We start from the raw sequence: 25,539 nt of genomic DNA, 5'->3' as shown, positions 1-25,539 counted from the left end.
GAGAGAAGAGAAAATGTTTGACTGCTGCCCTCCAGTAGGATGGTGTCTATCTGGGAGCAGAAACCACTTTTGCGAGGTCTTCATCCTGTCCTTCCTCCTTTGCGTCACATCAACTCCAAAGAGAAAGAAAAAAAAAAAAACCAAACCACATGAACAGTACAGGTTTTGAGGCATATTGAATGAAATGCATTATTTTACCTTTGTAAGGTAATAAGATGCCCTTTACGTTGTGTCAGGCTGTTGCACTTCTGCTTGTTGTTGGAAGACCACAGACCTGAAAAAGCCACAAGGGGCAAAGGAAAAGACCTGCAGCCGTGAGCCCTGCTGCCAGGCCTGCAGGCGTGGGGTCATCCTCCGCCGTCTCTGCTGGAGGACAGAGGGGCCGAGGCAGAGCGCAGCCCTGCCTTGCTGCAGCCTGGCGGCTGGATGATGCTGGAGCTGAGCTGGGTGCTGGACTGTGAGCTGGAGCCGCTGGGATGGAGGCACACGTGGTTTTGGCTGTGCAAGAGAAACAGTAATTAACCTCCAGCAGAGGGGTAGGGCAGGTACCTGGGACCAGTAATTTTCTCCAATTCTTGCAGCAAAATTTACCTGAGCTCATTTGTCAAGCTTTGAATCCTTAAATCTATAACTCTAATTAATTAAGAATCTCTAATTACCCCAAAACGGCGCTCTATATTTAAGGCTAAGGTGTGGTGAAATCCAGAGAAAACATGAGAGAAGCCGGAGGATGTTCAGAGCTGGAGATGCCAGGAAACCGTGCATTTTCCGAGATCAAGGTGCACGTAGGTGCAAAGGAAGCCAGACGGCTCAATGTGTCAGTGAGACCTAGGGCAGGTCCTAAACTGCCAGAAGTCACTCTCCAGTATTTAGACATCTATCCTTGGGTGTCTTATGAAAGCAATGACCACCAGACCCCTCAGCAGGGGGTTCTTACATTGGAGACCCAAAAGTCAAGTGACCTTTGGGATTTAAGCCCAACTCTGGGTATTTTCTATACCAGAAGCACATTGGACAAGGCTCTGGTTTCTTACAGCCTTGAACAAGAAACCCCAGTGGGGCTATTATTGAAAACATCAGTGCAGACGGGTTCTGGCCCTGCCCTCATAAGAGGAAAAAGCCCTTTCACAGCTGAGGTCTTATTATATTAAGTTAAAAATTTATAGCTTTTAACTAGGCTGTAACCAGTTAATGTGACTCAGGCAAAGATGCAATGTGGACGGAGGCATTACTTAGAGCTACCATTTTTGCCTTACTGCAGAGGTTACTGTTTTCCAGCCCTCACACACAAGTTCCTAGAAGCCCAGGCTAAAGCACATGTAGGAATTAGGCTATGAGGTCATCTGATGAAGTGAGGGGGATCAGCTGGGTTTTGGGCTGATTGACTGCAGCAGTGCAGCAGAGATGAGCCTGGAACACTTCTCCCTGAGCAGTGTTGGGCTGAGCTCCTTCTCTGGGACTTGCCAGCACCATCGCTTCAGCAAAGGTAAGGCTTCTCCTTCGTCTGCCGTGGGTGGCTGACGACAGTGGTTGTGGACAGGGTACATCTGCATGTGTATCAGGTCGTTGTGAAGACCTTAAACGAGGAGGAAAATTATGTATGCTTCTAGGTAAACGGTAGGGTCTCCCCTTCAGAGCCTCAAGTACTGTTTTCTAGCTCCAATAGCAGGAAATCTTTGCATTGTCCTCGCAAATAAACACCTGTACTTAGTGGCTTTGTCTGGTGGAAGATAAAAGTTGATAAGATCCTGGTAAGGCTCTTGTGAGGCATTCCTGTTAACTTCCCTCCAGAGTGTGTTTCCAGGGATTCACTCCAGAAAAACTGCTAGACTGGGGGAAGGATTCAGAGTGATCAGTGATCTTTGTTAACATTTGAAGCAAAAATGATCTCTGCCTGCTGTTTTTCAGGACTTGTATGATTGTGGTGTTAAAAAGCAACATAAGTGTAGCTAAAATAAATCCTTTTTTTTTTTTTTTTTCTTATTTGCTGGCAAGGTATGGTGTAGTAAATTGCATCAGAAAGGTAAAGATGAGAATGAGTCATTGGGTGTTAGCTAAAAAGGTGAGAGAAACGTGTTAAATCAGTTGTGGGATTTCCTTTCCATTAATTTTTCTCATGTAGTTCAAGAGCTAGGAGCGGGGGCAGGGGGGGAAGCATGATCAGCTGTTTGGATTGCTTCAAGCAGCACCCTTCGCCTGGGTTCTTCAGGACAGGGCAAACCTTCTCCCTCGCTACTTTCTTGAAAACCTCGAGGTGTTCCCCTTGGAAGCGCTTTGCCCTCTGAGCTGCGACGCGCAGGCAGCGACAGATGCGGGGATGCTCCGAAGCCTGCGCGCGCGGGGACCTGGGCTCTACCTGGGCCCCTGCGTGCGCCGCCGCGGGTGGGTCGTGCTCAGGCACCCCGTGGGTGCTGACTCACAGCGGCGGGGGCCACCTACTGAATCACCGCCCGGCTCTCGGCAGCACCTGGCTCGCTCCGGAGGTCTCGCAGCCAGCGCCGAGCAGGCCCCAGCCTGTTTGGGCTGGGAGATCTAACGAGATCACAGCCGGGGCCAGGGGTGATATGGCCGCAGGCCATCATCTTACATAAAACCCATACATTTGCATAATGTGTTTTACAAGATTAAAACTGAGGAAACTTTTTTTTTCTTTTTGCATAAAAGGGAAGAAAATAGGTGAAAGAGCGTTACAAAAATGGGATATCAGAAACCTGTGGTTTCCAAAATGACAGTGTCAGTAACTGGGTTTGAAATGATTTCAAGGGTGACTGTCCAATTTGGAAATCTGTCATAGTGCACTTGGGGACAACAACAACCCAGAGGTAGGACTGTAAACAGAAAGTGAATATTGGACCAGTGATGGGGAAACTCATCCCTTTTGAAGGAGATGTTTCTCCAAACCTGTTGGATGCTGCACGTAGGAGAAAAGCCCTCCTTCCGCAGCAGGGCTGTGGCGTGGAGAGGGTTGCCAAAGCTTGTCGAGTCACAAAACCAAGGCGTTCTTACTTTGCTTAATTACAGTGGGTGACTCGGATGCTAATGCAGAGGTCAGTAAATGGTCTATGTCTCCAGAAACGCACCTTACTTGCAGACTTGGCCAGTGCTGGCTCGCTGGGAGTGAGTGATTTTCATGCAAAGGCCACCGCGTGGATCAGTCTGCTGACGACTTGTTGCTCAGCTGTACGTGCCTCCTGCGCTGGGCTTACTGCTTCCCATAGGGGCTAATCCTGCACAAGTTCTTTAGTGGAAAAATATGTGGAGGTGAGGGGAAAAAATTCCAGGAAATTGCGAAGCTTGGATGTTGTCCCTGCTGTGATGCATTAGGAAACGCTGGCTGGTGCTTGTGAAAGTCTGATAAATATCCCAGAGTGTAGCTATGGCCATGGACCTCATTAGCTACAGCTGCTGCATCCCCAAAAAAAAAAAAGAGCTGAGAAACTGGCCATTTTGGGGAGGGTAGAAGGCAACAAATGTCCCTGCTGGCTGGATGTGAACGTAGGCTTGGAAATTCAGTCATCTGCTCCCCTAAAAGTGTGAAACCTGGGGGCACGTGGGGCTCCTGGGCTGCGGTAGGGCAGGTGCCCAGCTCCCTCTCGGGGACTGGGGTGGCCGGGCTGGGCAGCAGAGCTGGACGGAAGTTATTTTCAGCTGTTGCTTAAGGAACCGGCTACGATTTTAATAGCTGGTTTAACTGAACCAACCAAACTGCTTCTAGCACAGCCCTGTACTTGTAGGTGATGAAAAGACTTGTATTGGATTTCCTGAGAGGCTTTGTTTTAGCAGGGTTTGGCTTACTAATCCCTCGCTCAACCACTCCCTGCAGGACTCCCAAAGTTGTGGTCTTCAGCTTTTCCCCAGGACTTGGCAATGGTGTCCATGGCTATGTGGCAGCTGCTTGTTCTGGATGCAGGAGATACATCTGAAGTATCTATGGTCAGTTCAGGCATATATTTAGGGCCTCTAACTGTTGCTGAAATAAATGGAAGTGAAGTACCTAAGCACTTTGCAGATGAAGAAGACATGGCTAAAAAGGCAAATGGCTGCTTGCCATAGGAGAGTTGTGAGGGGTGTGAATGGGCCTGCACTGTGGTCCTGGGGTGAGAAGTGCCATGGATGGGAAATCTATACTGTTGGCATGGCCAATATAAAGTGGTTGTCCAAGGAACTGGACTTGTGTCCAGTGAAAAATCTTAACTTTTTAAAATTTTTATTATGTCTCTTCTCCTCCCCCCTCCCCTTTCACATCTCTTATGAAATAAGCCTCATAAAATTACTGGTCGGGGAGGGGGAAATCTTTTGCCTTCTACCAGGATGCAAACATAAAAACAAGAAAAAAAGGAAATACACAAACATGTTGAAAGAGAGGATTGCATGGAGGAATAGCTCCATGTCTGTGCTAATACGGCTCATTTGACTTGCAGCACTTTGTATCTCTATATGTTTTTCTGCTTATTTCCTCTCATTCTTCCCTTCTTCCCTGAGGTTTATGTCCCTGCCTTTTAAAGTGTGTCCCTGTAGAGATCCAGGATGGGCTGTGGGATTGTACTGCTGTTATCAGGAAGACACAAGGAAAGCCGACTCTTCTTGTGGTTCCTACATGCAGTTCCCTGAACCCTAAATATGGCCTGGATCAGTATGTGTTTAGGGGTGTCAACACACCTTCCACTCGGAAAGGTGGAAATGGTTATTACGTGATGCGCCGGAGCTGGGATGTTGTGGAGTATCCTCTCTTGGGAGTTTAATGAGCCACATTACAATAACAAGTCAAGCAAACCTGTCCGTGCTGCTGCTTGCTGGGTGTGAGAGCTGATTCCTGGAGCTGGTGATTTGATGTCTGGCTGCTGAAAATCTCTTTAGCTTATTCTTGTGTCCTGTACTTATTTCTGAGGCTTGAAAGACTGTCATATGCAGGCAACTTTGGGACTGTGTTCCCAAATACTTCATAGACAACAGAAGTTGTACCTCCCAGTTTATCCAAAAGAGCAGTTTGAAGGAAAGAAGGTTCTTGTGTCTGAGGAAGAAATCTGAAAACTTATGAAGCCTGAACTGGGCAAATAATGGAAAGAACTAAACTTCTTTCTCTCCTTTTTTTGTTTGTTTGTTTGTTTGTTTGTTTTTAATCACTATGAAAGGCGAGTGTTCCCTCTGGCATGTGTTAGCTGACCTTTACAATACAAGGGAAAGGTGTCAAAGAATGTACACCCTTCTCAAAAAATGCACCTAAAACCCTCCCCCAAGGCCCAGACTCTTTCTTCCATCAGGGTTAAAATCCAGAGTCACCAGGGCAGGTAGGAAATTGCATCCCTGGGGAGGGAAGAAGCTGAGGGTAAAATGCTCAACTGCTCTTCCAGGCTGTGCCGATTGCAGCCTGGCCGCAGAGGGGCTGTTGCAGGAGTTGCCAAGGGGAGACTTCCACAGTATTTTCCAGCACATGAGGAGCATGTGAGCGTTTATGGTGAGTCACTGCTGGGCTAAAACACTGCCTAGCGATGCCGCTGGGTTGAACCATTTTGTAAGCCTCTGTAGTATAGAGGTTATTCTTCCTGTTACTTCTTTTGGCAGCACTAACTTGTTGTGACAGTGATGTTGCTGGCTGCTGCTATTAATCCAGCCTTCTTGGAGATGCAAAAATCATGCTGTATCTGGGGCGAGATGCGCAGATTAATCCCTGCTCTGTAGTTAGCTGTTCTGAGTCACATCAAAATATCATAGCGCTTGTGTGCAAGGGCTACAAACTGGGGAGGGATGTGACTGGGAGCCCCTTTTCCATCGCATTCCAGTGCTGGACCACATCACCTTATTATACAAGAGGGTCACTTGTCTCAGTACACCTCTGATTTTTCCATGCAGTCATGCATTTCTGATCCATGCTTCAACTTCCTGCCTCATCAATGCAGCCCTTATCCAACCCTTAGCATCTCTGCAGATTTACCAAAGCACAGCTTGTCACCCTCAGAGATGTGGGTAAAATGCTGGCTTTCTTGGGGTCTTTTGTGTTAAGGGCTAGAAGGAACCAGCCAGAAGCTTGTGCCTTGTTCTTGCCCTCCCAGTAATGGTGGAACTGGGGCACTGTGCTCTCTGAACCATGCCACTCCATGCTCTGTCCTCGGCTGAATTTCATTCCCTGCCTTTGTTGGGAGAAAGCGGCCATATGTGCAGCAGGCAGGTGTCCTGCCTCCTCTCCTCAAAGCACCGGTGGAGTTTCTCATGTGCCATGACAGGGAGCTCATTAATGACGGCCCCGCAGGAGGTCTGCGGACAAGGGGTGCGGGCTGCCTCACACAGATTGCTCTGCATATGATTATTTCCACACACTCCCCATCAAAACAGCCGCTCTTTCCGCATGAGCTCCTCTTCCAGCTCTCGGCACCAAGGGCAGTCAGGATAAGTGTGGGGGACTCTCCTGTTGCAAGCCTGCATGTATATACAGCCATGTAGGTGCAGTCTGGCCCTCACAGAGCAAAGAGGGGGGGGAAGTTCTGACAGGTTTTGGCTGTAATTTCCCTTCCAGTTTGAGAGATTCTCTCATTGGAGAGACGCAGGCTTCCTTTATGGCTTCTCAAAGTCTGTAATTCACTTGCTGTATGGGGTGCCCGTGCCCAGGTGCTGGTGGTGGGGCTGCAGGGACCTCTGTGAGGAGAGGTGAGGAGCTGCCCCGTGTTGGTTCCTCAATGGCCCCGCAGCAGCCAGAGCCAAATCTGTCAGCGATGCAGGGCGCATCCCTGTGAAAACAGGCGTAAGAAAAGGCAAAATGCTGCCTGGGAGTGAGGGAAAAAGTGTGAGAAACAGCCCTGCCACCCCTGAGGAGGTGCTCAAGGTGACGGAGAAGAGATCCCCCTGCAGCTGCTGTGCTGGAGTAGGGGAAAAATGTGAGGGGGAAGGAGCTGCAGGGAGGAGCCCCAGTTCCCCATGCCCTCCATGCTGCTCAGGGCAGTGGGTGGTAGAGGAGTTGGGAATGAAAGAGCGAGGTTGAGCCTAGGAAGAAGGGGAGGGTGAGGTGGTGTTTTAATTTTGTCTTTGTTTCTCACCATCCAAATCTATTTGAATTGGCAATATATTAAATTAGTTTTCCCCAAATCGAGTCTGTTTTGTTGTGACAGTGGTAAGGGATCTCCCTGTTTTTTATCTTGACCCATGAGCTTTTTCATTTTATTTTCTCTCCTGTTGAGGAGGGGGGTGAGAGAGCGGCTGGGTGGGTGGGTGGCTGGCTGCAGTCCAAGGTCAACCCACCACACTTGCATGACACTGTTTTCACCTAGCACTTACGCTATATCCTTGTTTCTTTTTATCACAAACATTCCTTCTTTCTCTGTAGTAAACCTGATCTGCACAGACCTCTAATTCAGCAGGAACCCACCACATCAATCCCTGAGTCAGTCAGTGGGGAGTATTGCAGCTGAAATGGGCTGGGTTTCAGGCTCTGGATTCCCTGGGCTATGAGGATTATAAAGGCTCGTTATAATCTCCTACAGCCTAACTACAGATTTTCCGCAAAATTGTGAGCAACATACTTAGAAATTTTAGCAATAGCTAAAATTCTGTGCTTAAAAATATTAACGTTACCTAGGAGTTGTGTGTGTGCTTATGATGGCTCCGTATGCAACTGCAAAAAAACTGCACGTGCAACGAATGCACACTGCACCCCCAGCTCTGCATGCACAGGTCTGAATACTTGGATTAATTCTTAAGATGTGCATAAAACTCCTTCCCGTTTGCTTGGTTTTACTGTAACTGACAAAGCTGCCTGACTCAAGCAGTTCTGAGAAGCATTTCAGAAATCTAATGCTTAAGATTTCACTGTGGATTTTTGGCTTCAAAGTGATTTTGTTATGTCCTCAGAGCCCGGTTAAATCCTTAGTTATAATGATTGCACACTGAAGGGTGCTGTTACATAGAAATGCTGTCCCATAATGGCTTCGTTGCTGTGGAAAATCCGATGTTATTTGGTCATTCGCTACGAGTTCCCTAAGCCATCAAGACATTTGCCTCAAGGCTACAAACACAAAGCTACAGGCAAAACCCTCTGGACATAATGAGTGGGCATTTATGCAGAACTAAAAACTGGAACAGCTGAGCAGTAGATCTATGAATAGCAAGCATGCCTCTAAGCACAAAAGACATCATTCTGGAATAAAGGGGTTTATAATGGTTCTGGCATCTTGTATGTCAAGATCATGCTACGTTGTTGTAACTTTTTTTTTTATGTTTGTTTGTTTGAACCACGTTCCTTAAGTAAGGTTTGAGTAGTTAAAGCGTGTGAAGGAAACCCTATAGCTTTGGTAAGAACAAAAATTGGGCAACTGACACTTCTGGCAAGATCCATCATTCTGATCATGCTTGCTAGGGAACAAGCTTATTGCTCCTGTGCTGTTAGTATCCCCAGTCCACCCTTCAGGATTTCTTAGGGGTTTTTCTTGTATCAGCAGCTCTAAAGGGCTTGAATCTAATGTTAGCTGAGAAGTGTCTTCTGACGGAAACATGAGGGTTGGACGAACCATAAACTACAGGGTCAGGGAGTCAGGCAATACAGAGGAGGGTAATAAAATTCAGAGTGATTTGGATCAACAGGGAGCTGGAGGAGCTTAATGTTGAGAAATGCACTGCAGCAAGGTCGCAAGCCTTTGTGAATCATCTGTAGACACTTCTAACTACATGGCAAGAACAAGATGGAAAAGGATGTGTGGCTCTTGCACCAGGAGCATAATGAAAACCCAAGCAGAGTAGAAATTAGAGCTGGAGTTAGAATATAGAAATAGCCTAGAGGAAAAACAACAGGGGAAAGGGAATGTACGAATACAGAAAGATGATAAATTCACGTTCTATGTGTCCGCATCCATACGCATCTGATCAGGTTCTGAGATACTATTGGTTTCCAAGATGGTGTAGGTTGTTGGGGGGGGGGGGGGGCAGTATTTGGCTTATGTTCCAGCTCTCGTGCCAATGTGCTGTGGGACTGGGGGAGGGGCTGAGCAACCCTTTGTGACTGGGAAAATGTACAAGTTCGAACATGTTTTGCAATCCTTGCAAAGTAGTTTGGGCCTTGCAAAACCAGTGGTTGTAGAGATGAGCAAAGCCCTAGTACTGTGAAGTTCCTACAGGGAAATGTGGCAAAGGGATTAGGTGCTAATCTCTGACCTGAGAAGATGTGATGAATGTCTACACTGCACACTGTAATGCAGCACAGAGATACCTGAGCTGGTTGTGACTAGCTTATTTGGCAGAATAACCTGGCTCTGCACTTTGGGGTATGGGAAGCAATTTTCCCTTCCACCAGCAGAATAAGTTAACCCATGCAGAGATGAATGCTAGAGAGTCCAGAAAGTAACTTGGCAGAAAACTGTACCCTACAGTACAGCTGTGCACCTCATTTCCTCATGTCCAAATGTCTTGCATGGCCACAAGCAAATTATTTCTCCTCTTGGCATGTACCCTTCTTATCACTGAAAACGAGGTATCATGCTGATTTTGCATGTTCAGCCTGAGGAGAGGTAGACTCTGAACTGCAAGATGCTTGGATATGGAAGGATGTTACTTAGGTTGCTTAGAAAGGCAAAGGGATTAATTTCATTACCCCTCCATCTTCTTCCTCACAGCTATTAGTGACAGCTTTTCCTGCCTGGAAACAGAGTCCTGAGGCCCTGTTGGGAGAACGACAGCTCTGCCCTGCCGGTAAGTGACAGCTCTGTAGCCACTTGTGAGAGACTAATTGATAGAGCAGCATGGAAGAACAGGGATGGAACTGTTCCCTTTGTAAAATGCTAAATTAAAACCAAGGATTTCTACTTGGTCAGAGTGATATTGGCTGCAGTTGTATGAAGGCAAGACTCTGTTGGAAATATGTCCCTGGTGCGTATTGCAGTGAATGGTCCTGCCACACCAAGTATGGCAGCCTGGTCATGGAGTCAAATTTTGTTTTGCTGTGTGTGTGCGCCAGTTGTGTTTCAGGCAAAGATTTTCATTTTTTCCCTGGAAAGCATCTTCTACTGTTGCATATTTTAGTAGCATCTCTGTGTCTCTGTCTGTGACTGAATGTTTGGCAGAGAAGAGGTGATTTGGCAAAGAGGGATCTTGGCTGATGGGAGACTGAGATCTACTTCAGTTATTTGGATGTTCAGTCTTTTGTTTTTTGACTGGAGAGGTGTATTTTTGGCTGTTAAACATATATCCGCTTATAAAGTGAAATAGGGCATTAAAATACCTGTATTTTTGTATATGAGCAAGTGAACACTAAAACATGAGATGCACAGTGATAGCAAAACTGGAAAGACGGAGACGTGTGCATGGTGAGGGTCCTTCTCCCTCTACCATCCGTCTCCTAGCACACAGAAGAGACAGAGAGGCTGGTAGTCATCTCCTGCTGCGGGTATATGTTGTCCATCACTAGAGGCCCCTCAAAAGAAACTGAAGAAAACACATGAGCGAGAGTAAATCCATTCAGGTTTGTGAACAGAGAAGACAGACTGTAGTCTGGTCTCTGATCCCACATCTACAGGTTTCTCTTGACTTCCTGAGACCTAACTCTGCTTTTACCCCTTCAAGCGGGTTTATGTGTAAGTGCCCCTGGAAGCTGCTATCTCCATTGCTTGGAAGGGTACGAGAGTTACTGCTTCGTCATGTAACGAAACTCTTCCAAGTAGTCAAAGATTTCCCATGTTCACAAAACATCTCCCTTATCAACTCTCCTGTGTACAAACTGCATAATAACAATGTAGCTTGAACAGCACTGCAAGCTTATTTGCTTTGTGATTTGTGGTCGGATCATTACATTTCAGCATTTACCGATGAAAGGAAATTACTAACAAGACACTGGTATTTACATTAATTGTGGCTTTGGGGAGATAGTCCAAAGAAAATTATGTTAAAGCCAGTTATTATGTGTCTCCCTAACAATTAGAATGAAACCCAAGGTTTATAAAACAAAAGTTGATCTCAAACAGATTTTAGCTGCTATTTGATATTTTCCCTTTCTAGAGGTTGAGAGGAAAAGAGAGTTTCGTTTCGGTTTTTTTTTTCCCTCCTTCTTCCCCCTTTCTTTCATCCATCTTCTAAAACTGGTGTAAAGAACGTGGCTTGAAAGACAGCATGTATACTACTGCAAGAGAAGCTCCGTATTTACACTGAGCAGGATCTCGGCTTCCAAGGAGGCACAGTGGAGTGGGTCAGTTTTCACACATGACACATACTAAATGGCAGCGTTTCCTCAGTTAAAGCCATCGATTTTCACGGGTTTTGTTTCACCTCAATGCAATCTTGTGCAGCTCTGTAAGTTAAACAGAGGTTTGGCTACAAAGTCTTCAAGGTACTCCAAGCGCATTTCATGTATGTCCCACTAGATAGTTTTGTGGGTGACCTTAGACCATACTTCTACTTCAGTTTGAACTATTTCTGGACACTAATTCAATGCGTTTTATAATGTTTGATGTATGATGAAAAGTAATTTAAGGTTTCTTCGGATGACTCACTTGCCAGCATAGTAGATCCAAGAAACAAACACAGATGTGAGATTTAAATTCTCCTTTGGCGTAACACACTGCCAGGACTCTTCATGCTATAAACCACAAACTATGCCCAATGGAGACTAGTAATGCTGTTCTTTTTTTAGCTTCAACTAATCAGGTAGCTTCTGACTTCACAGGTGAGCAGGGATTCATACACCTTGTTCTTTCACTAGATGTCGGTGCTGTTTGCACATCCCCACTAATGGTGGGATTTATCTCATCAAACTCTAGACATCCAACCTGAGCTTCTTGTGGAGGCTCCATTCGTAGTGAAGAAATACAGGCACTTCTGAAGCATGATTCATCTGACCTGCTGTCAACGTCTGTTTTAGGGACATGCCTAAAGTAAGGTGAAACTAAGTGCTTCCACAAAATCCTTCTGTAAGAAGGGGGATTTTGGATGCTGTGGGGAGGCAGCCTGGGCTCCCTTTCCTTGGATGACCCCACTACCAGACTTTACCCTTACATCACTCCCCAAGTCCTCAGCAGATCCAGGCACAGGAATGTGTGTTCTGGCACACACCTGCGCAGGGCAGGTGCGTAGACGTGCTCACGCTGACCTTGCTTTGGGGTTATTCTCTTCAGCCCTCCACTCATCAGAGCCAAAGCGGACAGCACTGTTTGCTATGTGTCTGGCCACCAAGAGGCTGCAGACTAAAAGTATAACTGGTTTTAATTATTAAGGCATAATTTAGGTTTTCATGTTTATAGGATAATTGTTTCTTTTTTAATATAATTTAAACTTTGCAATACAAGAAACAGGCCTGAACCTGTGGATGGAGTGCTGGAAACTGTCTAAGAAGATTAAGGTCTCTTAATTGATTTCACATAAACAGGTGTGACTGAATTCATCAGAAGAAGGTTAAGACTAAATGTATTCTGCTAATTATGCAAAAATTGCCACAGTGTGTGCTCAGTTGAGCAATTGCCTTCCCTTTGCAAGTGGGATCACTCCTCAGCTGTATGTCAAATGGGAAAACTGACATTTCCTAAGCAAATGAACCAACCTGTCACATACACTGTTTTATTTTGAAAATTTTTTGCTTGTAGATATGTTGGCAGCGGTGGATTTGGCAACAGGACATGGGAATGTCCCTTGTGTGCTGTACTGTGACTGGTGGCGTGGGAGGACAGGTGTCAAAGCAGGGCTGTGTCATTTTCTAAACTTCAGGAATTTGCATTGATGAAAATTCCTGTTTTGAAGAACTGAAGGAATAACTCTGTTTAAAACACTTGCTGTTAATGTTTGTTTAGGTGACCTCTTGAGTCAATTTTTTCTTGTTTAAACTTAAGCCTAGGCTTTGGAGATGCATAGCATGGACAATGCAGCAGTACACAGGACACCCTTTGTCTTGGGTTTCAAAATAGTCAGTAAGAGGAGTTTATAACTCCTCATGCAGCTGACAAACATGCTTATTTGTTGTTCTTACTCTGCACTCCTTACCATCTGTTTTCCTAATCTTATATCTTGAGTGAACAAGAAAGAATTGACAATGTTGACCATAGCTGTGGAAAGACCAGAAGTTGTGCTTTTGAGATGTCCATCCCAAAGACCACCTAGGTGTGATAGTAAATTGCGTGACAAGATACAAGTATCGCAGCACAGCATCATGAAGTCCCTGTAATTACTCGGTGGTGCTCCTAACAAAACTGTTTGCTGATGAAATAGTTCTTTGAGTCTCCGAATTGAAGGATGACTAGTATTTAAGGTGCTTTCAGAGGCAAATTTGCACATAGATGGTGATCTAAAATTAGTTCAGTTGCTTAAATCACTGTTTTGTAATAGCAAACATATTGTTTGTAACATTGAAAATTAATCCATCTAGAAAATCATATCCCACTTGTATTACTGTTTTTTTGTTGTTTTTTTTTTTGAGACCCAAATTCAGATTTGAATCAATGAGCAGTGACTGATGTCTTAGTAGCACTCTGACCATGTATTTTACTCAAGTTAAACTGAGCAACTACCAGGTAATAAGGAACAAGATGTTAATAGTTATGTGCTATATTTAAAAAAACCCCAACCCTTAGTTGCATCTCTACAGAACACTTGGAAACCATCTTCTAAGTGCAGATGCACAGTTTTAACTTTATTAGTAAAGATATTCACCATCCATTCAGATTTTCAACTCAGTTTTGGGGGACAAGACTCTCTGAAGTACGAATCTCATTCTTAGGGCATCCCAGCAGAAAAATCTGTCTGTATCTGCATTTTGAAAAAGGGATGCAGTGGCTGTACCTGCACCTGCTGAACATGAATTGACATTATGCTGTTACCAAAAAAAAAAAAAAAAAAAAAGTTAAACATTAAAAATGGACTAAACCATGCCGAAGAGATCAGAGGTAATCTTCCACTCTTCTTGCTACTGGTAAAGCATTAGTAGGAACACTATATCCAGATTTAGGCACTGTACTTTGGGAAAGACATGGGCCAGCTGAAGAGTGTGTAGAGAGGAAGGAAAAAAGATAAGAAATTTGGGAAAAAGAGTTTGCAAAACCCAGGTTGACCTTGGGGTTGCTTTGCTTGCAGGCAAGGCCAAGAAGGCATTATAAGCCTTCAGAAAGAAGGAAGAGCATTTGTTCTCTGTATCCATTCATCCACAAGAAACAATTTCTTGAATATAGAGCTAGACATCAGAAAAACATTTTTAGCAGTAAGAGGATATTTGTAATAGATTGTGAGTTTCAGCTGAGGAAAAAATTAGACAAACATCAGTCTGGAATGAGAAAGGGAATAGCTGGAAGATTGCTTGAGATCCCTTCCAGCCCTGTTCTTCTGATTTTATTATTATATATTGTTTTTTAATAACTGCTGTAAGCACTCTTGAACCATGTGTTAGAATAAGTTATTTTAAAATCTTGTAGTTTCAGTTGCTGAAAAATCATTCCTTATTCCAAGCAAGCCTGTCAGCTTAATTTTCCTGTCGTGGATCACAAGCTTTTCTTCTACAGAAGTGTTTTCCTTTAAATGAAACATGGTCAAGGAATTCTTTGGCAGTTCCCTGCCAGCTTCTCCAGAAAACCACCTATTGGTGAAACAAAAAACATTTAACAGAACATACTGTCCTGAAGGAAACAAAAAAAAAATTAAATCTTGAATTATGCTGATAAAGAAAAGAATCATATTGTCTGTCTGTCACTCTCACTCAAACTTGACTTTATTTTGCAAATAGAAAGCCTGTTTCTGGCCATCTCTCTTTCAAACATCTCCTTCAGGCTGACTTTTGGCGATTCTTCATAGAAACTGGTTTTTTTCTATGGCTTCATTTGATTTCTGAAGGATGTGAATGCCCCAGTTCCTTTGCTTCTCCGAAAACCCAAGCTGTACGTTAATCAAGACAGTCACGAGCTGGCTGAAGAGGCATTGGAATTGATAGGATTTAAGCACATGACTTAAAATATTCAGATAAATATGAAGCGCCTAATTTATCTGCTGCCTATCATGAAACTCATTAGATTTTTATCAAAACAAGATCATTTAGGCTCTCACCTCCCTGCTTTTGTGCTGACAATTAATCAAACTCTAAAATTAGAAACTGCTACGTGGTTTAGTGGTGGACTTGGCAGCGCTAAGTTAACAGTTGGACTTGATGATCTTACAGGTCTCTTCCAACCTAAATGATTCTATGATAGTTTTAAGCAGGAAAGCAGTTGTACGAAGGCAGTTTGGAGTGGTAGGCACCTTTTGTCAAATTGAAGCATGCTGCTGCATGGTAGTGTATGCAAAAGGCATACATGCTTACTCATTTGAATGCAAACCAGTTGCAGGCAAAACATCTTCAGGGCATGGCTAGAAAGGGGGAAATGATTGATTGAAATAGGTTTCCAAGTGATTTATCTAATCCAAAGTTATTTTCCACATCCTCTTCAATTGACGAAAAAAACAACACAATACACTGAAACCATTTTGCTCTCCAAGGTGTGAGGTTATACAGGAATTACTGGTACTTTTCACTGGTTGGAAGCACTTAGCTCTTGGCCCCCTGCCTCATAATACAGCCCAGGCTGGTACAAGCAGTTCTGCAAAACATATAATTTTACTTCACTTGTTTTAACGATCAGGAAACATATACTTTTAAACTGATCTCTACTGTGCAATTACGTGTGTTTTGATGGAAATACTTTTTTTTTTAATTAGTTTTGTTTCCATAATGACATTAGCTAGACTGTTCTATTAGTAAGCAAAAGCATTGCGTTCTTTCGTCAGGCTGCTTAGCTTTCAAATCCAATTTCATTTCTATTAAGAAACTGGATCAGAACTGCTTATTTAAAAAAAAAAAAAAGTTCCTCAACTTCAGAGAAATTAGATCTATAACCAAACTCTGTTTTCAGGTCAGTTACAATTTGATTGAGAAATATATACAAATGTTTCTGTTTAAAACAAAACAAAAAGATGTCTGAATCTGGAGTCTGTGACTTCCTATTTATTTTCTTGTTCTGGTATGGTAATGCCGAATGGAACAAAAATCTCTTTTCCAGGTGTGTGGCAGGTAAGATTAGAAAGGTTAAAATTGTAGGTGAGACAGGATATTCATGCTAGTTAATAAAACTTGATTTATTTCAAGTAGTCTGTGAAAGACTAGGATAAATCAGGCTGGATTTTGAAACTTTAGGGTCATAAATATTATCACAGACTCTTTTGCTCTTTGTTGGTAGGAACATGAAAACTATTGACATTTTGGGGGAGCTGGCTGTAAAATGGCAGGAATTTAGAGGTGGGGTACATGTTAGTCGTTCCGTGGGAATGTCGCTGGCTGTCTCTGGGACTGCAGATTGAGATATTATTGTGTAAATGAACCATGAGGTATTCATTTTCCACATACGAGATTCAGTAATTACTGCACTCACACAGTAGATGACAGCTGTTATCATTCTGATGAAAAGAGCCGTAAATTAAAACCCTGTTCCTTTGCATAGATCCCTGTCAGAAACAAATGTTAATTTTCTTGGTTGGTCAGCCTTGTTCCTTGAGTCTTCTGACAGGTACAAATAAGGACCAGATCTTTGTTTCTCCTTTCTTCGGTGTTCCCTGGCATGCTGATAGTTTTGCAGCTGAGAGAACAAATCCACAATTAATTCTTACTAGATTTGTGCATATACCCGGCGTTCAGGCTTCAGCTAATAGTGCGAAGTTTTGCATATGTGCAAAAACTAAAAACCACCTAGACCTTTTTTTTTGTTTGCTTTGTAAGATGTGGTGCACTTGTAGGAAGAGAAAAAGGTTAAACGGACAGGATACACTGTTAGCACGGATGTCTGCATAGAGAGACAGAGCAGACAACTTTGCCCTGCTTTCTGACTGCAGAACGGGGTGGCTCACGCGGATTAACTTGGTGACATCTGTTTGGGTAATACACGTTCAAGATGGGGAGGTGCTATTTGTACACCTCTGTTTTCTTGGAAACCTTTCCCAATTATAGGAGATTAAAACCTTTAATATGTCATTATTTCGGGCCGGATGTCAACTGCCAAGCACCGCTGCGCTCTTCGGATAATGAGTCAAAAAAGGAGCTCGTTGAAAAGGCATGTTTGACGTACAGAATAACTGCTGCCCATTAGCTCCTTATGCAGGAGGGTTTTAAGATATATGGGAAAGCCCTGACACACGCCCACGCTGAGAAGGGACATGGGGGCTGAGTGAGCGGCAAAATTAAGGGCTTCTCTGTGCTGGTTTAACCACCAATACACCAAACATCCCGCTACTGTTAAAGACCTCAAACTGCCACGTGACTTGTACAGTAAATACATCTAATGGTACCTAGCAGTCACTCTTGATTTCTGCTACAACTAATAACCCAGAGGTATGACTTACAGCAGAAGTAGTTTGTCTCTGTTACATTTATTTGGAATGACCTCTGTTTTACAAGAACAAAAATCAGGGCTCCAAGAACACTATTCTGTGTCTTTATTTTTTTTTAAAAAAGGCCACAGTTTATTGTAGTTGCTGCTGGTTTCCTTCCAAAGGTGCAGGATAAAAAGAAGTTGGATGGGGAAGGATAGATGCAGGGTGAAGCCCTGGATTATACGTGGGTTTTGAGGGCCCTTGTTCTGCGGAAATTAAGTCCGATACAGCTTGAAGGACAGAAAAGAGACTTGAAACACTCAAAGGTCCTGGGGCTTGTTGGGGAAAATTTGGATCTGCTTCGGGTTCCTGACTTCATTCCCATACTGGAAATTGTCCATCAAGCAAATAAAAATTACTGAATTGTCCCCCAGAAACAAAGCAATAGGATCAATTTAAGAAAAATAACAAAGATTCTTTATTTTTTGAAGGCAATGATAAATCATCTCTCTAGAAAAAATACAGTACATGTCCCAAAGCAGAACAGCAACAATAAAAGCTCTCTTGAGCAAATATTGCAAAAGAAACTTTAAATGTGGCCAAGCCCTCTATCTGTTTAAGATGGTTTACTGCAAACTGTAACTTTTCTGCAGTATTAGAGTGGGCCAGTAGTAAGTGAACCAGACTTCTGGTTTTCTGAGGCAGAGAAATGTCTCCCTGCGATTTTATAGATGAGAATGTTTTGGCACTTAACAGCATTATGATTTTTTTTTTCCCCCCCCTTCTGTCTAAAGCTGCAAGGATAGTGTGAATATTGCCTGTGGATGTCATTATTTCAGTGTCTGTATCATTTGCATGCACAAAGTCTTTGGAGTTTCCATGTTGTATAGATTCTCCTTGACTACCTGGCAGAGAAAGGAAATGTGAGTTTAATCGGTTTTGTACTTTTAAAAGCTGGCTGGGCTGGGCTGGAGATAAATGCCTTGGCTCTGAGGACTTGCAGCTTGTGAGAATCTCATGCATCCCTCCTGAGAGGGAGACATGATGGCATGTTGGTGCCTTTTAACTCAAATGCAGTTCTGAAGCTAACTTGGGTTTCTAAGATTGAAAATTGCCAGAAGCCTTTTTTTTTTTTCCCCTCCCGTTGTTCTCCTTTGGGCGTATGAAACAAGTTAGGGCTCTCTCCAAATAGATATGCGTGCAACTTTTCTTAATCAGGCAGCTGTCTTTATTTTATTTAGTTTCTCTTCATGGCTGAGTAGTTTGCATGCTTTTTGAGATGGGTGGTGGGAAGAGAGGAGGCCTGTGCTCGCTGAAGGAATTGTCCGTTCCCGTTGCTGGCCTGGCTGCGATGGGGAGATTTCGTGGAGAAACAGGACGCCCCGTGCTGCTGCTCCTCGTTGCTGGGCTGTGCCTCGGGCCCTTGTGCAAGCAGTTACAATTTTGGTTTTTGTGAATATTCTAACTTTGCAATTTCCTGAATACTTCTGCCATTTATTTATTCCTGCCTTGTATTTATACTAATGGAAGTGCATGCAGATGCAGAACTGAGGCTTAAAAAAAGTTCAAGCCAATACTTGCATTTTTTTCTGAGATATTTTCACAGCTCTAATATTCAAACACTGCTTTTACTAATTAAGTTTTCTTAATTATATGATTTGCAAGATTAAAAGGCCACTGCCAATATAAACCACATATTGCCCCTAAACTGTTAGATTATTAAATTGAATTTTTAAAATTAATTTTTACTTGCCATGATTTGTATTCTGTTTGTTCTGTGCTATTTTAAGCTTGGATAATAAATATCATGTCAGTCTCATATTCGTTTGTGGACAATTCCAAGTTTTCAGTGCTACAGGGTAAGGGTTTGACAGGCAACAGCACAATTTTTTGTTTTGTTTTAAAGAATTGTTTTCTTAATTCTATTTGTCTTATGCTTTACAGAAGACTTTTATTTTTAAACAAAATAGAAAACTGGGCTAAATATAAGTTGACAGCATCTCTTGAAGTGATATTCTTGTTTATGACAGTGTAGAGGAGAGGCACAAAAAGTCAGAGGTCATTTTTTATATGCAGTAGATTCTCATATGCAAGAATGTCTGGATGTGTAAAGTGTCTGTATGAGACTGAGTCATCTTTTCTCTGATGGGATTTCTCAGGGCTATTGCTGTAAAAACTGCTTGTGATAAGAACATCTCCCTGGTAATGTGTTTTGCAACCCTGGCATGTCCTATTTGAACCATCTAGCTCCCTGGTGATGGCCACAGCTCATCACAGGCTACAGGTGGGTGACTGGACATAGCGAATAAGATCATCGGGCAAAAGCGGGAGCTAAGCCACCACCATGGGTTAGCGGGGGAGCTGCGTGCAGGCCAAGCTCATGCTGATTAGATGGAGATGGCAGAATTGTACTAGCATAGGAAGAGCGCCTATGTGGCTTAGCCTGCTGCTGGTGAGCTACTGCGCTGGGCAGGGGCTGGGGCGGTCGGTGTTTGGATGGAATTGGTGGGAGCAATGAAGTTACAGCCCCGCCATGGGAGTCTGACAGAGCATAAGCCAGTCTGGTAGTTCTGGTTCACTGGGCCGGCCCTTAAGTCAGTTGTGCCCATTCCTACTGGAAATAAACCCCTTGTTCCAGTGAAAGAGCTTGAATAACAGTTGTGTTTGGGGATCCGTTTTTGGGGTGTGATCAGCTCTGTAGGTGGCATGCCAGCGTGGTTTGAGAACGGCTGGGGATTTGGCCCCGAGCGCCCTTATCCCAGTAACGCAGTGAGCAGTCGTGCAGGGCCAGGGCGCAGGCGGAGCCCGCTGGAGGTGTCGTGGCTCCAGCCCTGCTCTGGATGTTAAAGCGCTTGCTTGGTGCGATGTGGAAGCGACAGCCACAGAGAGATGCAGGGGTAAAGCCAAGCGTTATCTTCAGATGTACAGCAGTTCCACAGATGATGCAAAATCCTTGGTGAGAGCAATGGTGATCAGTACAGGGAGCTCAGCCTGTCAAGAGCACAATGTATTAATATATTCAGTCTTTGCTCCTGCATGCTTGCTATCTTGGGCAAACTGAAAGCAGTGCACACTTCATGGTGAGCAGAAACTTGCATAACAGCTAATCATTAGTTTGTTGTGTAATGGAGGAAAGGTGAAACTCCTTGGCAAAGTTGCTTATTGTATCTTTTTTGCCTAAATTTAAAATACTGTGGGCCAAAACTACGAAGTGCTATAAAGAGCTATACCAGATTATCAAGTGGTTAAACTGATATAATAAGCTCCGCTGCTCTTACACTACAGAATTCTCTTACTGCCAGCAAGGACAACAAGAAAATATTGGTTGCGTGATCTAATAAGTAGCTTATGTGATTATTAATTGTGTATACTTTTTCTGATCCATAAAATGTAGACCTTGTTCTGCATCCAGGTTACAACAAGCAGCCCTTAACACCCACTGACTAGTAGATACTCCTCCAGGTGCAAAGGACTACTTGAACAAATAAATAGTAGGACTAAGGCTTATATATGCTCTGTGTTTGAAATGCAGATGCCTTTTGAGGAGCAAGGAGAGCTGAAATCTGTTTAAACAGCAACAGTAGTGCTGAAGAAGTAAACACATGAAACAGGGAAAGTAACTCCTAACACCAATTGTGTTTTTTTTTTTTTTTTTGGCGGGGAGGTTAGGCATGTAAGTATCTTGAGTTCAGAAAACTAAAATATTGGAAATTTACTTTTGCAGATGGATATTTAAGAGAATACAAGGTTCTTGATTATTTGTCTCCAATATAAAATAAAACTGAATGTTTCAAACAAAATGCGTTGAGCATATGCACATAGTCTTAGATATTAGGGAAGGAAGATTTTTCCTTGAAAGAAAATGGTCAATATTTTTCATATCTGACAGAAACAAGATGTATTTAACAAAGCTTGAAATGGTGGGATGGGGGGGGGGGGGGGAATGGAGAGAAGCTTTTCTTCAGTTCATGACTTCCTTAAAAATCACACTGAAAAAATCCACACCATGTGTGAGGACATGCGGAGGGATGACAGTGCAGACATGCCATTGGCTTTAGACACTGTCTTGATAAGGACCTTTCTCAGAGCCAAGACCCAGTCCCTTTCAGAAAGCTGCCTCTGTTATGCTGCTGTCCCAGTTTATGATTTTTTTTTTTTCCCCACTGCAAAAGATCTTGGATTGAGGGATTGTCCTGATGATCTGTTCAGTGTTCCAAAGGGGCTGATTAATCTGAAAAACCCAACAAGACAGCTGAAACTGCTGCCAAAAACTGTCATCCGTTCTGCTTTCTCAACTGCCAGCTTTCTGTGCTTTTGCTGCAGAGACAGGTCCGCTCTTAAAGATGCAGCTTGACATTTCCTAATACAGCAGCAACAGGGTAAATGACGGGGGAGTGATTTAGGGGTCTATGAGTTTTCCCTTTATTCTGTCACTTGCGAGTAGTGGTGTTTATCTCCTGAGGTAGCACAAAGCTCAGTACTGCTATTAATTCTTTCCTGTTGAATGCAATTAATCCAGAGGCAGAGAGGATGGAAATCTTCTAGAGGGGAAGGTGGCCCTTGAAGGTCAACATGATGGAGTTTGTACAGCTTGTTTTCTGTGCATCTCGCAGCATCGCTGGTTCGTGGCAGTAAGAAAGGTGAATTAATCCTAAACTGGATTTCCTATACACACATTTAAAGCGATTAATAATAATGCTTTATTCCTGCTGTTCATGGGAGCATGAATGCTGATGCTAAGCAAGAGAAAAAGAGGCTCCTTGGTCTTTGAAGGGAGAGATTATGGAGCGCTGGAAGGTGGCCTAGCTATGCCTTGCCTGACCCACATGCTGTGTTCATGTAAAGGTGGGGTGAGCCTCTGTCCCCCTCTTGTGGCTAGTGCATGCCGGGATTGAGCAGATGGCAGGAGGCCTCCAGCCCAGGAGTGGAGTGGACACCTCCACACCAAGGTCCTGGGCTTAGGGCTTTTCAGACTCCAGACCTGGGTGCCTTGCTGTGACTCCCTAAGGATACTCGTCAGCTGTGGAAGCAGAGGTCAAAAGGAAAAAAATAATTTAAAAGAAAACTGGATAACTGCAATCGAAAGCTTGAGGGAGTATTTAATGGGGCCATTAATAAATGACTCAGGCAGCCAATGGGACATAGCCCTTGGTCTCATGCCTCGCAGTACTCCAGAGGCACACGGTAATGAACGCATAAAACGTGCCCCATCAAGCCTTAGCGCTTTAGCACAAAACACTCCTGAATTTAATGTATGGTGGATGGCAAAGTGGTGCCTCTAGTAAACACCTAGGACAGCCGATGCTGAGAAAACCTTATTAGGGGATGGATTTTTTTTTTTTAATAGAGAAATCTTCAACTATTTTCAGAATTTTTAAGAATACCAAAGTGTTCTGGGTAAAGGAGAGGAACAACCTTCTGAACTTTAACTGGTCAGGAAACCTCCGTGTTAACCCCCAGCATGTATGCAAATAGTGAAAAGTGTAAATGTCTCCAAGAATGTTTTGCTGTGTTAGCAATATGTTTTGATCCTGGATACAGCTATGGAAAACAGTGCATTGTAATAGCAATCATTACTGTTCTAGATCCTCAGATAGTATAGTGCAGGGTGCTACAGAAGCCCCTAACTAAAGATTAAATTTGATTAAATACACTCCCAGCGAACTGGCTCAGTTGTGCCAATTAACTTGGAAATGCGGCAGTGTTTTATTGCTTTAGGAATGAATGGTACTTATTGGCTTCTTATATAACAGTTTGACTTCCTCATCCAGTCAGAAAATTGAGCATCTGTCAGACCATCAACCCATAAATGTCTTCATTAGATCTGATAAACAGACCATGGCAAGCCAGAAAGTTGGAAGGTACCACCCTTCTGCCTGGGGGACTGGACTCACTTAACAGGCTTACAACGAGGGAGCTATGTAAAGCAGGGAGAAACGCTCTGGGTGAGTGATACAGAAGAGCTGCTCTGAGATGTGCCCAGGTGCAGCACTGAAATGACCTCTCTTAGGGCCATAAGGGACTCTTCCCCATCACTGTTACCAAACAAACAAAACCTTGGCAAGTGACCGGTTCAGGAATCTGTCCCCAGACAAATTGTTGGGTGTGATCCCAATATAGTTGGGCTTGAGCCTACTGACAGCTGAGATCCCTCTGGAAAGCACAGGTTGTTGATTTGAAGGAGCTCTGTGACCCAAAGATTGGGCTTTGTACCGGACTGAGTGGTGGTCACTGGAGGCTCTCTTGCTGAGCCCTCCCGTTGCTTTGCCTCCAAGTATTCTGCTCCTGCTTTTCTGCTCTTGCACAAAGAATCTGCACAACAAGCCAGGAGCATCACTCACAAAACATTGCTTCTCCTGGCTAAGTTTTGAGGCTATCGGAGCAGCCCTCACCTTGAGTGGTTGTACAGCCCTTCCACCTGACCTCAGTACAATAATGTTTGTGGCATTGACAACAGAGATGTTGACAATATTACAGTAGATGATGGAAGCCCTTAATCACACAGGGATGCATGGGATATTTTATTATTTCCACTAAAAGCACTAACAAGAATGGAGAGGACAGAGGCAGATAAGCTTTTAAATGCTGTACCGCTGAGTCTTCCTTCAAAGTGAGAAATTCTTTTTCATTTTCCACAAACTCCTACCTTACTTGGATAAATCTTTCCCTTTAAATGAAGCTGCTGCTGTTGCACAACCTTTGGTCTTGCAAAATGCAAAGCCATCTGTTACAACCTCAATTATAGGTTAGAGGAGACAGAAACTTATTTGATGGACTGCAACAGCAAGATTTACCTTCACTGTATGTCTGAGTGAAAAGAGCCAACCTTTATAACAGAGGCCAGGTCAAGAACGAAGAGTTTTGCCTATCAAAGTAAACTGAAGAGTGGGAAGACTCTAAAAGACAGATTTTTAGTTCATACCTAACTTCTAAATGAAGTCAGAACTGGTACAAATAGCTAGATGTCTGTGCATATAGTGGTATGTACAAGTGTTTTTTCCCACGAAGTCTGCAAATATTACTTAAGTGCTGCTCTGCATTTTGAGAATCCATACCCTTGTGAAGGAAAACTTCAAAACAGTGGTAGACACTTGAATTACTACATATATGTTGCTATTGAGACAAAATAATTTAGTTTCTGTTGAGTTCATTCTTTGCAAACTCAACCTAAGCAAAATAAACTTGGTGCTGTGTGAGATAAAAATCAATAGCCTGTCAACTTGCTTGATTTTTACTGGGAGATTGGTATTTTGTAGATTTTCATCTTTATAAAGCTGTAATCACATGATTATCTAAAAAAAAAAGTTTTAATTCAAAAGAGTTTATGTTGTAGTTGCAGGAGAAAGTCAAACTAAGTATATGGAAAAAGCCTATAAGAAATGCCAAAATGTAGCTTAAAAATATATTGTCTTTGTTTTCATTTCCCTATGGGTAATTCATGGGATCCTCAGAACGCACAACCAAGATTTATTTTGATGCTTGGGGTTGTCATTAATGAAGCAGTCACCCTGCCAATTAAACCAAAGCTGTTTGTTAACAGCTGATTCCCCCCCCCACTCCACTGCAATTCCCTTGGGAAGAAGAAAGCCCAGTTGCCAGTGCTGGCTGTTCCTTGGGTGAGTACGTGGCTCCAAGGCCTTTTGCTCACAGGGAGCACGTTGGCTAGGCTCTGTCTTACCTGGGAAACCTTGGATGTATGTCCTAACCAGAGTACCACAGCCATAGTTGGGATTCTCCTCCTGTTCAAAGTGGGGTGAAAACCCAAGCTCAAATCATCAGGAGAGTTTCCCTTCCCTCATCCTGTCCAGCAGACTCATACATGTTTGATTTATCTCTGCCCAAGTTTTAAAAAATAAAGAACTAGGTGAAAGCGGTAAATATGGTAACTATGCCAGTCTCTCCTAGTCTGCTTTTCTGTTACATTCTTGTTATACAATAGTAAGAGCTATTGCAGTGAGCACTGTTGAAAGATGGGGGATTTAAGAGAGAGCTGCGATGGTTGTGTTGGATTGCTGCCTATATTTGGACTGTATTTATTATTCTGCTTCTATTAAGGTGCTTAAGTTATTCAGAGTTGGGTTTAGACAAGAAATAAATATGTGAGCAGCTGTGACTACATGTCTGTTAGTGATTAGTCATCACTACAATTCTTAAGAGTTGGATTTACTGGCAAATTGTTAAAATTCCTACAAATGGAGGACAGCATAGTGAAAAAAGTTGAGTTTTATTTTGTTGTGTTTGACTGGAAATTTAATCTGA

General features: G+C 43.3%; 1 long non-coding RNA gene across 2 annotated transcripts in view; it reads left to right on the top strand.

Annotated features, from left to right (window-relative positions):
* The first annotated feature begins 1,433 nt into the window (after window positions 1-1,433).
* The window catches only part of LOC148056522 (uncharacterized), a 148,833-nt gene continuing 124,727 nt past the window's right edge, over window positions 1,434-25,539 (top strand). Inside the window, exons 1-2 of one of the 2 annotated variants that reach the window (XR_015703113.1) lie at window positions 1,434-1,486; window positions 9,594-9,669. This is a non-coding gene — a long non-coding RNA (uncharacterized LOC148056522). The remainder of the gene's footprint in view (window positions 1,487-9,593; window positions 9,670-25,539) is intronic. The other variant, XR_015703114.1, reaches the window with a different exon arrangement.

Source organism: Nipponia nippon, unplaced genomic scaffold, assembly GCF_047370975.1.
Source record: "Nipponia nippon isolate SJK-2023a ecotype South Korea unplaced genomic scaffold, ASM4737097v1 scaffold_13, whole genome shotgun sequence".
In the NCBI taxonomy this organism is placed as follows: domain Eukaryota; kingdom Metazoa; phylum Chordata; class Aves; order Pelecaniformes; family Threskiornithidae; genus Nipponia; species Nipponia nippon.
This window is presented reverse-complemented; position numbering and strand designations above follow the sequence as displayed.